The 16,146-nt window shown below is 40.2% G+C and overlaps 1 pseudogene; it reads right to left on the reverse strand.

The window, feature by feature from the left end:
• Positions 1 to 712: 712 nt before the first annotated feature.
• Positions 713 to 16,042, reverse strand: LOC129825888 (mucosa-associated lymphoid tissue lymphoma translocation protein 1-like; annotated as a pseudogene).
• Between the last annotated feature and the right edge of the window lie 104 nt (positions 16,043 to 16,146).

Below are 16,146 nucleotides of genomic sequence, written 5' to 3' on the forward strand. Positions count from 1 at the left end.
TGTAGAAATCTATATTATTAAATTATTGCACCCACATTGCTCGCGTGTGCCAACAAACGTCTACGTTGCCATGGGATAAAGTAGAAGTCAGTTCTATTTGTGACGCAGATCGCGCTGCAAGTCCTGCCTCTCCCATCTCCTCATTGGTTTATAGAAGCAGGTACCCACGTGCCATCTCCTCATTGGTTATAGCCACGTGGGTGACTGAAAGACGAATGAGGTTAGTGGCGGTAATGCACCTAATTTATGAAAGTTGCCAATCGCAAGATAAAGCCTAGAAGGAGGAGAGATGACTGGAAATGATTCAGTTGACCGTTTTATGTGTGGATTAATTGTCGGAGTAGAGGACCTTGTGCATTTCAGGTAAAATAACAACTCAATGTTTATATCTCAGGACAAATTAGCTAGCAACAGCAAGTTAGCTAAATAGGACAAACTAGCTAGCAAGGGCAAGCTAGCTAGCTAAATTGCCATAAATGTTTAATGCTTTTCGACCTGTCCCCAAATTAATGGAATTGGTTCAGAGTTGTTTTGATATTTTAACCTGCGTGTCGTGATCGCGTTTGGTGTGGGGGGACAAATAAATGAATGCACGATGGCACACGCGAGCAGACGTTTGGGTTCCGTGTCAGACCGGTTTAGCTTTTCAAAGCTCAATAGTACACATTATATGAGAATTATCTAATAAAATGAAGGATATTTGCAAAAACCACAACCTTTTCAAGGGATATGTAATAGTTTGACATTATTAAGACTTATTTCTGCAGCAACAGGAAATGTGGATCATAATGAAATGTGGATCAGAAGTTCTTTGTAGGGGTTGATACATTTTTCATTAGGGCAAGTCAAGTCTGACATTTTAAAGTCGAATTTACTAACTTTAGAAGCCTTTAATACACTACAAGTTTGCATTTCCTGTAGTGCAGAACAATTCTCAGCAATAAAAGAGTGTTCAGATTAAGATCCTACATCTGTAGTCAAAAGTACAAAATACATGTAATATCCATTTAAGCCAGGCACATAGAATACACCAGGATTTACAGAGCAGGCCTACACTAGGTAATGTCAGTGTCCTCCCCAAAATCCTCCAATGCCATTGCCTGGTACCAGATCTGTTGACCATCGGAGTTGGCAAGACAGCACAAACAGATCCTGCACCAGGCGACCAATGCCCCAGAGAGGGCCTCATCACTTGTGGCGAAGCTGCAGGCTATTCATGAAGACAGTCTGCAGCTCGTTGATGTCATCCGTGGTCTCTATGGGAATGCTGGCTGTGTTAGTGGAGTTCAGTAACACTGAGTCACCAGTAAAAAGCAAGAGGAGCTACAGTTGTCATACAGCTTGGAGCTCACACAGCATGAGCCTCCCACAGCTCCCTGTAGAGGCTCGTACACATCCAGGTAAAGGTTGGAGCAGTGTGGGGAGAGAAGGCCATGGTCTTGGGGGTGAGGGTGGTGGATGTGGAGGTGCTTGGCTCTGGGGCTGTGTTAGGGGCAGGTCTGCAGACAGCTGTTCCTCATGGTGCGCTGTAGGTCTATGGCAATCAGGTGCTTGCCGATGTTGACGTCCGTGGTCCAGTCCACCAGCTCATCCACAGCCTTGAAAGAGTCCTGTATACACACTGTGAACCCCAGCGGATCCCATAGAGATGAAGGATCTCTATGGGCTACAATGGAGATCAAAACTCTTGTCCAAGGTGAACACTGACCTAAGATGACACCAGCTGCTCCTACAGGAATGTATTTCAAAAATGTTTTATTCAAGAGATCACACAAAAGAGGCAAATACAGTATAATAAAGTACTAGTAACGTGAGAATGTAGAAAGTGGTGATTCTTTTTTGTACACTTCTGTAGAGAGCTGAGACGTGTGTACAGGCAGTGCTGGGGCAGACTGCTGGAGAGCAGGAAGATGCCAGTCTCCTCTGGTGCCTTCCTTTTCATCGGTTCAGGGTCAACATATAGGAAAAGATTATAGAAAGTATTCACACCCCTTGACTTTTTCAACATTTTGTTGTGTTACAGCTTGAATTTAAAATGCATTACATTTAGATTTTGTCACTGGCCTACACACAATACCCCATAATGTAAAAGTGGAATTATGCTTTTAAATTAAAATTATTTTACAAATTCATAAAAAATGAAAAGCTAAAGTGTCTTGAGACAATACGTATTCAACCCCTTTGTTATGGCAGGCCTAAATAAGTCCAGGAGTAAACATTTGCTTAACAAGTTCCATAATAAGTGGCACAGAATGACTCTGTGCAATAATAGTGTTTTAATAGTTTTTGAATGACTACCTCATTACTATACCCCACACATACCAATCATCTGTAAGGTCCTAGAGTCGAGCAATGAATTTCAAACACAGATTCAACCAAAGACCAGAGAGGTTTTCAAATGCCTTGCAAAGAAGTGCACCCATTGATACATGGGTAAAAAGCAGACATTGAATATCCCTTGAGCATGGAGAAGTTATTAATTACACTTTGGATGGTGTATCAATACACCCAGTCACTACAAAGATACAGGTGTTCTTCCTAACTCAATTGCCGAAGATGAAGGAAACCAATCAGGGATTTCACCATGAGGCCAATGGTGACTTTAAAACAGTTACAGATTTAAATAGCTGTGATAGAAGAAAACTGAGGATGGATCAACAACATTGTAGGTACTCCACAATACTAACCTAGTTGATTGAGTGAAAAGAAGGAAGCCTGTACAGAATATAAATATTCCATAGCGTGCATCCTGCTTGCTACAAGCCACTAAAGTAATGTGGCAAAGCAATTCACTTTTTTTGTCCTGAATACAACATGTTATGTTTGGGGAAAATCCAATACAACATATTACTGAGTACCACTCTTCATATCTGCAAGCATAGTGGTGGCTGCATCATGTTATGAGTTTGCTTGTAACTGTTAAGGACTGTGAAGTTTTTCAGTATAAAAAATAAACAAAATGGAGCTAAGCAGAGGCAAAATCCTAGAGGAAAACCTGGTACAGTTTGTTTTCCACCAGATACTGGGAAACTAATTCACATTTCGGCTGGACAATAACCTAAAACACAAGGCCAAATCTACACTGGAGTTGCTTACCAAGAAGACCGTGAAGGGTGTATCCAAGTTACAGTTTTGAAAATCTATGGCAAGACCTGAAAATGGTTGTCTAGCAATGATCAACAACCAATTTGACCGTGCCTGAAGAATTTAAAAAATAATAATGGTCAAATATTGTACAATCTAGGTGTGCAAAGCTCTTAGAGACTTACCCAGATAGCCTCACAGTTGTAAATCACTGCCAAATGTGATTCTAACATGTATTGACTCAAGGGTGTGAATACTTATGTAAATGAGATATTTCTGTATTTCATTTTCAATAAATTTGCAAACGTTTCTAAAAATGTGTTTTCACTTTGTCATTATGGGGTATTGTGTGTAGATGGGTGAAGAAATACAACACATTGAATCCATAATAAATTCAGGCTGTAACACAACAATGTGGAATAAGTCAAAAGGTATGAATACTTTCTGAAGGCACTATAGAGTCTCTGCAGTCTGCACAATGCCACCTATGCTCCTAATGTTGTTTCAGTAAACCCCAAGAAAGGAAAATGCTCTCATTGGTATTGAACAGAGCTGGGAAGAAACATTATGGCATCAGTGGCATATTGCGTTTAAATTCCTTTCCCTATCCTCCTATCCCTTTGGTGTTCACGGATCTGAAAAGCTTTGATGGATGGATTGGATTAGGCTATTGGATTAGTTACACCTTTTCAGATCTGTGAACACTTGAAGGGGTAGGGGATAGGAAAGAAACGGTGAGAAATTGGGGAAGGAACAAGTTTGCATAATTGAACTGGGTGAAAGACTGTAGCATCTCACCAGGGAGAAGTTGGTGACGTGGGCCTGGCAGAAGGACATGTCCTCTGGTTTCTTCATGATGTGGGTGTAGATGACCAAAATGTCGGAGAACTCTGCAGCGAAGCCCAGCTTGAGCTGAGTCCCACACTCAAAGTCCAGAAACATTATCTCAGGCAGTAAAAACACAACGTTACATCCACCATAAGTACATTGAGCCCCACCTGTTTTGAGGGGGGTGGGCAAAATGTTATTTTGCCATTAATATGTGTCACATATCAGTTTGGAAACAATGTAAAAAAAAAAAAAATATTAATAATCATTGAGTTCATAAAGCTGCATTCAAACATGAGCTGTGTTCGAATACTCATACTAACCACACTAACTATACTATTTGTGATGTAAATTGGGTATGTAGTATGCTTATTGGTCGTAGTATGGATATGGTTAGCATGCCAAAAGTTCTCGGGTATCGTATAAAATTTGCCAAAATACGAACTATACAAGCAGTGGACACCATTTCCGTGCTTCTAGGGCAGTTGTTCAGAAAATGGGCGTGGGTTTAGAACGTTTTCAGATTTGAAGAAAATGGGGGAAAATATACAGCCGAAGTCCAACGAGAGTGGATACAAACTCATTGCTTTATCTAATTATGACAAACGTTAAGAAAATGTAGAGCAATTTAATAAAGTAATAACTTTTCAAATAAGTTACGTTGCACATTATGTTGGCTGACAATTTGTTAACTACGCTATCCTTACGAACCACATAGCATTACAGCAGTATGTACCGCTAACAAGCTATCAAGAGGTTGCATAGCAACAGCATCAACTTCCGGTAGACAGGCGAAGCGCTAGTACAATAAAACTGTAACAATACCGTTAGTTTACAGTATACTAAAATTAACTAATAGTATGTAGTATATACTCTTTAAGTATGTAGTATACAGTATGTTAGTATGGGTATTCGAATACAGTTATGGTCTCTTTTTTGCTTTCTTGAGTAAGACAGCTCCAAAATGCAGGTGCTTCAGCCTAGCTCAGTGCTTTCTGTAGTGGTGGGGCAGCCAACAGAAAATACAAAGCGTAGGGGTTGGTAATGTTCTCTAGTTGCGCCGTGACTGGATCAGGTTTCTGTCACTCATGCGGACACTACGTCTCCGCCAAATCTAAGGGTAGAGCTCGAAAATTCAAGCCCCTTGGGTGCCGCCATAGAGTTACAATAGAAGTGCCCATCCAAGAAGGCTCAAGGTCATTGGCCAGAAATAAAATGACTTCAAATTACGTTATATCTACAGTAGCTTTGATAGGACTGATCATGTCAACATCATACTTTCAAAATCTTAGCTAGCAGTCATCATCATGAATCAAGTCGACAATCTACTGGCAAACTCAGAACTGGGAAATCTGACTTCAGTGAGTTCAAGACAACTGGGAACTCAGGAAAAAGCACCATAAATCCAGAGAATGTTTGATGACAAAATTTGCCATCGGAGGACCGCCGCACAACCTTCCTGTTCAAGTGAGCACAGCACAACAAGTAGAGTCCAAAAATGTCTTGTATGCTGATGCATAAATTATGTAATATGCCAGGGAAATATGTATATTGTAGCTAAGAAAGTAATACTAAGTGTATGTTGTGTAGTAAGTTGTTAATAGCCCATGTGCTTCACCATAATAATTTGGTCTATTTTCACCTCTTAATTTCGCCTACTGTTCTGACTTGGTGGTGCACATGTAGCCTATAACCTGTTTTAGAGAAATGTAATCATCGAATATTGTAAGAGATTTCATTGTCTGCTTATATGCCCCCTTTATTTATCCTACGGTTCTGACTTGGTGTACAGGGAGAACACTGTAAGAATGGCACATGTTCTGAATTCTGTCGCTGTACATTTCAAAAGTGCTGAACAAATAGTTATATTGACTACGTCCGTCCTAGCTCGCTCATTAATGTCTTAATCAAAATTACGGATTGCCCTTTTATTGTCGTCCCCTTATGCCACAGTTTGTACATCTCAATTGTCAGTAGAAACCACATTTGTTTAAGCAAATCAGCCATATCAGCCATGTTTTTTGAAAAGGCAGTAAATTAAGCTGATTTAACTGTTTTGCTGCCAGACAAGGCTCCGCTGATAGCCAGGTGTAGCAGTAGTAAGGTGTTGGGACTGCTGTTGGGATGTAGGCCCTAACAGTTTGTTAATTAATGTATTGTTCAGTGTTGTGTTGTGTTGTTTAGTGTAGTGGCTTTGCTGGCATGCATCCCCCACCCCCCAAAAATGGTTTGCCCCTCCAAGATTTAAATGCTGAAATCACCACTGACCGTGAGCCTTGGCCCGCTGACAGTTGTGAGCCAGGTCCCTGTCAGAGCTGTCATCAGGCACAATAGGGTCAGTCAAGAGCCCTGCGCTCTGATAGGCTGCTGCGGATCTCCAGAGCCTGCTTCCCCTTAGTGGCGTCGAACTGGCCCATGTCTGGATAAAACAAACAACACCACAATAACATTATCTCAGGCTCTCACAGAAGAAATTTGTCAGGCAAGGTATTATTGCCATGATAATCAATTAATGGAGGTACTGTATACAGGGTAGGATAAGATTTATTTATTTTTTGTATCGATTTTACTTACTTTGCATGGTACTGCACTAGAGCAAATCTGTATACTTTATTATTAATTGACTAGCATACTCCATGACCACAAATAGTGACATTTGCAAAATGATGATTATTTTACCAATACATAATTGATCCATTACTCCATACAACCACTTTGTCCAGCAACACAGTGATCTTCTCATCCTCCAGACGACGTTCCTTCAGAAACTTGATGAAGACACCATTGGTGAATCTGCTAGAACTCAGCTCATAAGCTTCTGCATCTTGGCAGCTGCACAATAGAAGAATGGAACCACATTGGGGAATATATAATTTCATGTGTTCCTACAAAGCAACATGCTACAAATAGAGTAATCAGGTTACTTACGTTGCATATCCAAAAACAATGTTAGCTCAATAGTATGAATATTTATAAAAAGACAAACTAAATAGTCACAATATTAAACAATATAACAACAACAGTATGGTGAGGGGCTTTATATCCCATGTTACTAACAGGGCACTGAATATTAGTGAAAATCAAATGAACATACTGTAGCATAAGCATCACTGCTAGCAAACCTCCTTGGCACAGACATTAGTTCAACTTTGATTTACATTTGGTTGAGACATCAGTTCATCTAGTTTGGATTTACATTTAGTTGAGATGTCAAGTAACGTCAATTCAACGTGAAATCCCCGCCAAAAATTCACCATGTTATTGGATTTAGATGACATTTGGTGTGAAAAAAAGACTACATTCCCTAACGTTGATGATTTTGACCAAATCCAATCAGTTTTCCACCTTGATTCAATGTCATCACATTGTCCCCTGTGATAAAACGCAGTGCTGAGTGATAGACTGAATCTAAAGGTTTTAACAGATGCTGCTGCACACATGTAGATTATATCACCATAATCAAGCACTGTGAGAAGCGTTACTTGAACAATCTTCCTTCTACTTTCCAAAGCGAGGCAGGATTTATTTCTATATTACAAACAAATCCTGACAAGGTAAAAATATGAGCTGACAAGGTAAAAATATGTTGTTCTGCCCCTGAACAAGGCAGTTAACCCACTGTTCCTAGGCTGTCATTGAAGATAAGAATTTGTTCTTAAAACTTCTTATGGCTGCAATCCCGCTAAAGGGATCGATATGACAACAGCCAGTGAAAGTGCAGGGCGCCAAATTCAAACAACAGAAATCTCATAATTAAAATTCCTCAAACATACATGTGTCTTATATCATTTTAAAGGTAATCTTGTTGTTAATCCCACTAAAGTGGGAACGATTATGTTAGGTCACCACCAAACCACAATAAGCACAGCCATTTTTCCAGCGAAAGATAGCAGTCACAAAAAGCAGAAATAGAGATAGAATTAATCACTAACCTTTGATGATCTTCATCAGATGACACTCATAGGACTTCATGTTACACAATACATGCATGCTTTGTTTGATAAAGTTCATATTTATATAAAAAGAATCTGAGTTTATGTAACAGTATAACTTTACACCGTCCCCTCGCCCCGACACGGGCGCGAACCAGGGACCCTCTGCACACATCGACAACAGTCACCCACGAAGCACGGTCGTTACCCATCGCTCCACAAAAGCCGCGGCCCTTGCAAAGCAAGGGGCAACACTACTTAAGTCTCAGAGCAAGTGACGTAACTGATTGAAATGCTACTAGCGCGTACCCGCTAACTAGCTAGCCATTTCACATCCGTTACATTTACATTGGCGCGTTATATTCACTAGTTCCAAAAACATTAAGTGATTTTGCATAGCCACATCGTTTCAACAGAAATTCTCATCATAAATGTAGATGATAATACAAGTTATACACATGGAATTATAGATATACCTCTCCTTAATGCAACCGCTGTGTCAGATTTCAAAAAAACTTTACTGAAAAAGCAAACCATGCAACAATCTGAGACGGCGCTCAGAACAATAGCCAAATTAGCCACCATGTTGGAGTCAACAGAAACCAGAAAATACATGATAAATGTTTCCTTACCTTTGATGAACTTCATCAGAATGCAGTCCTAGGAATTCCAGGTCCACAATAAATGCTTGATTTGTTCGATAATGTCCGTTATTTATGTCCAATTAGCTACTTTGGTTAACGCGTTTGGTAAACAATTCCAAAGTCACAAAGCGCGTCCACTATAACGTGACGAAATGTCCAAAAGTTCCGTAACAGTCAGTAGAAACATGTCAAACGATGTACTGAATCAGTCTTTAGAATGTTGTTAACATACATCTTGAATAACGTTCCAACCGGAGAATTACATTGACTTCAGTTGAGCGATGGAACGGAGCTGCCTCTCACGTGAACGCTCGTGTTCAATGCGTGGGCACCTCATGGCAGTGGTGAATCATTTCTGTCTCCTTCGGCCCCCCTTCACATTAGAGTCATCAGACAAGGTTCTATTGACTGTTGACATCTAGTGGAAGCCGTAGGAAGTGAAAACTCATCCATATCTCGCTGTAATTTCAATGGGAGCTTGGTTGAAAATCTAGCAGCCTCAGAACAAATCCAAACAGGAAGTGGAACTTCTCAGGTTTTTGCCTGCCATATGAGTTCAGTTATACTCACAGACATAATTCAAACAGTTTTAGAAACTTCAGAGTGTTTTCTATCCAATACTAATAATAATATGCATATATTAGCAACTCTGACTGAGGAGCAGGCCGTTTACTCTGGGCACCTCTGTGCACCTTTCATCCAAGCTACTCAATACTGCCCCTGCAGCCATAAGAAGTTAACTGACTTGCCTAGTTAACTAAAGGTAACATTTAAAAAAATTCTCTGCAACCTAGCTTGAGGTGAGTAAAGGACTCCCTCAGCTGGAATCAGAGTTTTCAAAAGCTACACTACATTACCAAAAATATGTGGACACCTGCTTGTTGAACATCTCATTCTGAAATCATGTGCATTAATATGGAGTTGGTCCCCCCTTTGCTGCTATAACAGCACTCTTCTGAGAAGCTTTTCCACTGGATGTTGGAACATTGCTGCGGGGACTTGCTTCCATTCTGCCACAAGAGCATTAGTGAGGTCATTCACTGATGTTGGGCGATTAGGCCTGGCTCGCAGTCGGCGTTCCAATTCATCCCAAAGGGGTTCGATGGGGTTGAGGTTAGGGTTCTGTGCAGGCCAGTCAAGTTCTTACACAGCGATTTCAACAAACCATTTCTGTATGGACCCTTTCTTTGTGTATTGTCATTCTGAAACAGGAAAGGGCTATTTCTGATTTAATTTAAGGCATTATCCCCGATTAATAACAAAAAGAATGACATCTTGAATCATTTTAAATTATTTAAAATGACACTTTTTTTCCCTTTTTTGTGTGTGTATGTATTTAAAGCCTCTTCTTGTTTTTACCTGTCTGTTTTGTTTTGCGTTAGATGTGTTTGATGTAGTAATGTAAGTTGTTGATTGCTGATGATTTGTATAATTGTGCTTGATATTTGTAATTTGCACTTGGAATAAAATAATTGTTAATACATTTAAAAAAAGCTGACTGGAGATTTCCGCTGCTCACTGGACTAGACCACTGCCTTGTAGCAATGTGCATTGTAGCAATGCAGCAGAGGCTTCGACCACCGTAGACTACAAAATAAGATGTTCTTGCCGACAAGAACGCACATCTTGTGTCGAGGGGAGACGTTTCAACATTAGCATTGGCATTAGCATTGGAACCTCCACGAATCCAGTGGCTTTGTGCTTTATCAAGGTGAGTAACTATACCATACCTTTTACATTGTAACTCAACATTTTCCATGTTTCCTCAAATGTATTTGTTTCCTCAAATACAACATTATGTAAGTTAAATCATATTGCATTTATATAACATACTTCATGTAAATTCCTTTTCTATTTACTTACCTTTATGAATACTAATATCATGTGACATGATAATTTGAGTTATGTAGGCTACAGTAGATCGTTTTAATAGTCCTTGCAATCGTAGACTATGGCAATGTGAACTCGGCCTGAAAGTGACCCCACTGTTGTTATTGTGTAGTAGGGCAGGGTTTGTTAACCTGGGGTATTTATGTAACGGATGTGAAATGGCTAGCTAGTTAGCGGGTACGCGCTAATAGCGTTTCAATGAGTTACGTCACTTGCTCTAAAACCTAGAAGTAGTGGTTCCCCTTGCTCTGCAAGGGCAGCGGCCTTTGTGGAGCGATGGGTAATGATGCTTCGTGGTCGACCGTTGTTGATGTGTGCAGAGGGTCCCTGGTTCGCGCCTGAGGTTGGGGCGAGGGGACGTACTAAAGTTATACTGTTACATTGATGCTGTTGACCCGGATCACTGGTTGCTGCGGAAAAGGAGGAGGTCGAAAGGGTGGTGAGTGTAACGGATGTGAAATGGCTAGTTAGTTAGCGGGTACACACTAATAGCGTTTCAATCGGTTACGTCACTTCACTTGTAGTGAAGTAGGGTTTCCCCTTGCTCTGCAAGGGCGGCGGCCTTTGTGGAGCGATGGGTAACGATGCTCCACAAAGGAGCATCGTTTGTCCCCTCGCCCCGTGTCGTCTCGCCCCGCCCCGTATAGATTTTAACACAAAAATAAAAACATACAACTGACTATGTTGCAGATTTATCATTGAAAAATGTTGTGTAACAAATTCAGTACTTCGATAAATACAGGCATTTGACAAAGCATCATCTCAAACAATTAAAAACACAATTGACCATTCATCACATGACAAGCATACAATATTTTTTTTATAAAAACACTGAAAAGACACAAATACTTATTACTAATGTCATATTGAAGCTCACCTCCCAGACAATCACTGGTACGGCTGATTAGTTGTCCTAAGTCAGATATCGAGAAAAGTACATCTAAGTGAGACTATCCTACTATGCTCATCATCAATGGGAACCGTCGACACAGCTGGCTATCTTCCAGAGTGAACAACGGTAGAAGAGATAGGTCCGGACCCTTCCATACAATCAGAGCCTTACAAGCGTGCCGCTGAGAGGCCAACCCACATCCTTCCTAAGAAGGCCTGGTTCCGACAGCGATAAACGGCGAACAAAGGCACTCACGCGTAAATACATTCCTGATTTCTTATTCCAAACGGGCGGCGGTTAATGTGCAAACTATATGATTACTGTGAGAATAGTTCTGAAATGTATTGACAATAAGTGTCTTTTTCTCTCTCTCTCTCCATGTCGTTGTAACAAGCAGTCGTACATATTGTGTCAGTCCACTAGGGACCTTTGTCTCATGTAAATGGTGTATGTTTATTCTGAGTTATTATTTAGTTAACTAGTAAATAAATAATTAAACAATTTGTGTAGTACTGAATCATGAGTAAGGCTGGGAGCTTTGCAGATGCGTGAGGTTACGACTGTTCGGAATGATGATATGATAAGAGGTAATGATTAATACGTTGACTATTTTATGGAAGTGATCGGTAAAGACCTTTAGAGTTTAATTCGGGAGATGGTAACTCTTTAAACAACCTCTTCCGTTGTGCCCCAAATCCTAATGAGTTAATTGTTACAGAATTCATTTTAAATCGGGTTACAATTAAACATAGTTAATAAAGTAAATAACAGTCATCAGCTTAATGAATGTAAAGTCACGACACCACTCTAACATAAAGGCCTGATTGGTTGAGTGCTGCAAAGATGGCTGTCCTTCTGGATGGTTCTCCCGGGAGAAGAGGTAGGATCTAGGTGAATACCAGTAAGTCCAAGAGGAGGGCAAAGAAAACACTCTTAATGACTTTTGAGGTGCCAATGGCCTCTTCATATCCCCTTTCACTTGACATGCTTCCTTTCTGATTAAACTCCTTCCTTACACTGTGCTTGTTCTTGTTCTCTATCTCTCTCTCTCTCTCTGTCTGTCTGCTTAAGCCTTATACGTTATAAAAGCCAAGCTAACAACTTAAGCTATAATGTAAATGACTGCCTGTCAAGGTGTTCACCTGAATCGACACCTACCCTAAATGTTAATTACTATTACAGAGCTCCAGACTAACGTTCTCCCCTGGAGTCACTGGTGCCGCTAACTTTTACAGTTGGTACCAGCCCCATGATTTGGTCGGACCCATATCATGAGTAATCATCTTATAAAGTCATTCAAAGTGCTTTATTAAGAAGTATGATACATAGATTAGAGGATAGAAATAAGTTGTTTCATCTAACACGTTCATGCAGGAATGCATGATTCAAGATATTTTGATGTGTAACCTAATCCAGTGACTGTCATGAATTTCGGGTTGGCAATTAGACTATAGTTGCTATTTTACTGTCAAAATAGGACTCCACAATTTCCGGATTTGTTTTTGGTTCAATAGAGATGAATTACATACATATGTATGTGCACTAACTAATATCATAGGCTAAATCATTTGGGGTTCAACACCTGAGGAAACTCAAAACACATTATCTAGATTGCTAAATGTAATACCCACTGATCTCGAGCACATGGGGAGAGAGGAGAGTGGCTCGCTCATCACAGCATCAGGCCCCAGCAAGGGCACAGAAACATGAGCAGACACTTTCACTACAGGAATCATGAGGATAATGCACTTTACTGTTTGACCAAATTATGGTTTTAGCCGCCCAGAAAATAGGATATTTTGAGTGAGGTGACAATGTAGAATGTGCTCTTTATACTTCTGTAAGCACCCTTTCGGTTTTTTATGATCCATGACCATGGGTGTCTAACTGATGAGCAGGTCTCTTGCCTGATGCCGTGTTTGACTTTGAATGTACGTTTTTGTGGCGTATCGGAAAACAGCGCCAGCCCATCTTGGTAAGGGCGGTCATTGCACTCTGATCAGACAAAGGCCCATTATGCACAGTGTACAAAACATTAGGAACACCTTCCTAATATTGAGTTGGAACCGTTTTCAGAACAACCTCAATTCGTTGAACAATGGACTCTACAAGGTGTCGAAAGCGTCTACAGGGATGCTGGCCCATGTTGACTCCAATCCATCCCACAGTTGTGTCAAGTTGGCTGGATCTCCTTTGGGCCGTGGACCATTCTTGATGCACCCGGGAAACAATTGAGCGTGAAAAACCCAACACTGTTGCAGTTCTTGAACCGGTACGCCTGGCAACTACTACCATACCCCATTGAAAGGCACTCAAATCTTTTGTCTTGCCCATTCACCCGCTGTATGGCACACATACACAATCCATGTCTCAATTGTCTCAAGGCTGAAAAATCCTTCTTTAACCAGTCTCCTCTCCTTTCTCGACACTGATTGAAGTGGACATCAATAAGGGATCATAGGTTTCACCTGGTCAGTCCATGTCATGGATAGAGCAGGCGCTCCTAATGTTTTCTAAACTCAGTGTAGATTATTATAACAGAGAAATTGCACAAAAATCTTTTAAACAAATCTTTATAGGCCCATGGGCCGTCGGCCATGTCATGTTTTTCTAATATTTGTGTGTGTGTCAATTTTTACCAGCCCACCCAACTAAAAAATGCTCCAGCTCCTCTGGTACTTGCCAGAATTGCCAGATGGACAATCCGCCCATTACTAACTATATGTTCCTAGGAAAAGTCGATGTAATGTAACAACTCAAATCGTGGTCTTTAGTCTACAGTAGTAGCCAGCTGATGAAACGGGTTAGACTAAAGATTGATTTTTGAAAAATGTGATTAAAATGTATAAAACATAATTGCGAGAATGCATTACAAATCAAGGAATAACAAAAGTTGATTACATACTTTTCTTGTTCTGTTTTATTTCAGAAAACAAACATATGTTACATTTCCCCAATCCCCCCTCACCTACCATGCATCAAACACCTCAAGGTAAGACACCCATGCATACCCCACAAGTCAACAGACTATGGAACGAGCACAGTACTACATACATAGAGTCATGACTACATGGAACTCTATTCCACATCAGGTAACTGATGCAAGCAGTATAATCAGATTTAAAAAATACACATTATGGAACAGCAGGGACTGTGAAGCAACACAAACATAGGCAGACACACGCATACACACACATGATCAAATACGCACACGTACACATTTTGTGTAGATATGTAGTAGTGGAGTATGGGCCTGAGGGCACACACTTAGTTGTGAATTCTGTAACGAATGTATTGTAATGTTTTTAAAATTGTATAACTACCTTAATTTTTCCAGACCCCAGGAAGAGTAGCTGTTACCTTGGCAGCAGCTAATGGGGATCCAGAATAAGCACAAAAAATACAATACAAAGTTTTCAATAGATTTTACAATTACATGTTTTTTTTATATCAACATAAAGTGACAATTGGAGCTCTCTCAGCAAGACAAGGAAGCGGTCCTGGGAAAAAAGCGGTCTGCAGCATGGAGTCAGTGGTCCAGTAGTCCCTCACAGAGCCATTCTTCACTAGCCCCATCAGCAGCACTGTGACCAGGAAGGTATACATTTTACTGACGGTAGTGTTCACCAGTTTTGAGAGGCTCCCTTTTATGCCAGGGGCAGTCTTCTCTTTCAGTTCATGAGCATACTTGCAAACAAATATGCATATTTAGTAGGCTAAAGGCATTCTGAATGTTGATACATTTGAAGAGAGCCTTGGGTTTTTCTCTAATATGATAATGAGCATACCTGTTGGTGTCCTGCACCACACTCTCCACCAATTCCTCATCACGGAACATTTTAAAACCCCTCTGAGGGGGTAGGCAGGGTGCTTTGTACACCAGACAGGGCATGATTGAAGTCTGGCTCCAATGGTGTGAAGTGACAGGATTTGAAATATGCTGAAAAGTGGCAATGGGCGCAGCAATCCTTGACTTTGTTTATTTGCGATTTATAGTGAAAGGCATTCTAGGATTAGGGAGTTTTTGCTTGTCAAACAGACATTTGCTTATTAGCGTTTTTATAGTGAATGGCATTTTTGGATTCAACATAAACAGAAATGGCTGCCATCATAAAGAATTTAAACAATATTACATTTCTCCCTTGTGCTCACCAGAGATGTGGTACATTGTAAACAAGTCTAGCTGTTAGGTCGCTAAATTGTGTTTTTTTAATTTATCAGTGCAACCTATTATTTAGACTGGATTGTGGAATGAGTTTGGCTGTGGATGTGTTCCGTGTTATGCTTGGATGATGAAGTTTGCATTCATCTTTTACAATAAAAGGAATAAAGTTGTGAATGACTTTTATTTTCCGTCAGTACAACATTTTTCGATGCTTTAAAAGCAACGATGCTATTTAGACTTGTTTGTTGCGTCATATGTAGATGTTCTGTTGATACTGTTCTAATCACATATTTGCGATGGTATGCTGCAGTGACCCCTCAACAATGATCAATAATATGTAATTGTATGCATCAAAAGGCTATTAAGTAATCTTCTGTCTTATGTAACCATACCAAACGTAACATATCATACTAATGTATGTGTCCTGGATTGTATTTTACTATGTTATGTTTAGTCTATGAGACCAGGCTGATTGAATACTAACTGGCTACTTGTATGAGAAAAACACTGAGTGACTGTGTGAAGAAATGTATTAAATAAAGGTTGAGTGTGATGTCAATGCAGATTTACAGGAGCTGTTGCCCCTCTCCTCAATTCCCCCATCCATTGTACAGTTAGGCTAACAAGTAATAATGTTCTTTCTCTGAAAAAGGTAGGAGTAAAAATAATTGACTCATTTTCAATACCTCACCTTGCAAGGATAACGCCACT

Source organism: Salvelinus fontinalis, chromosome 28 (assembly GCF_029448725.1).
Source record: "Salvelinus fontinalis isolate EN_2023a chromosome 28, ASM2944872v1, whole genome shotgun sequence".
NCBI classification, from domain to species: domain Eukaryota; kingdom Metazoa; phylum Chordata; class Actinopteri; order Salmoniformes; family Salmonidae; genus Salvelinus; species Salvelinus fontinalis.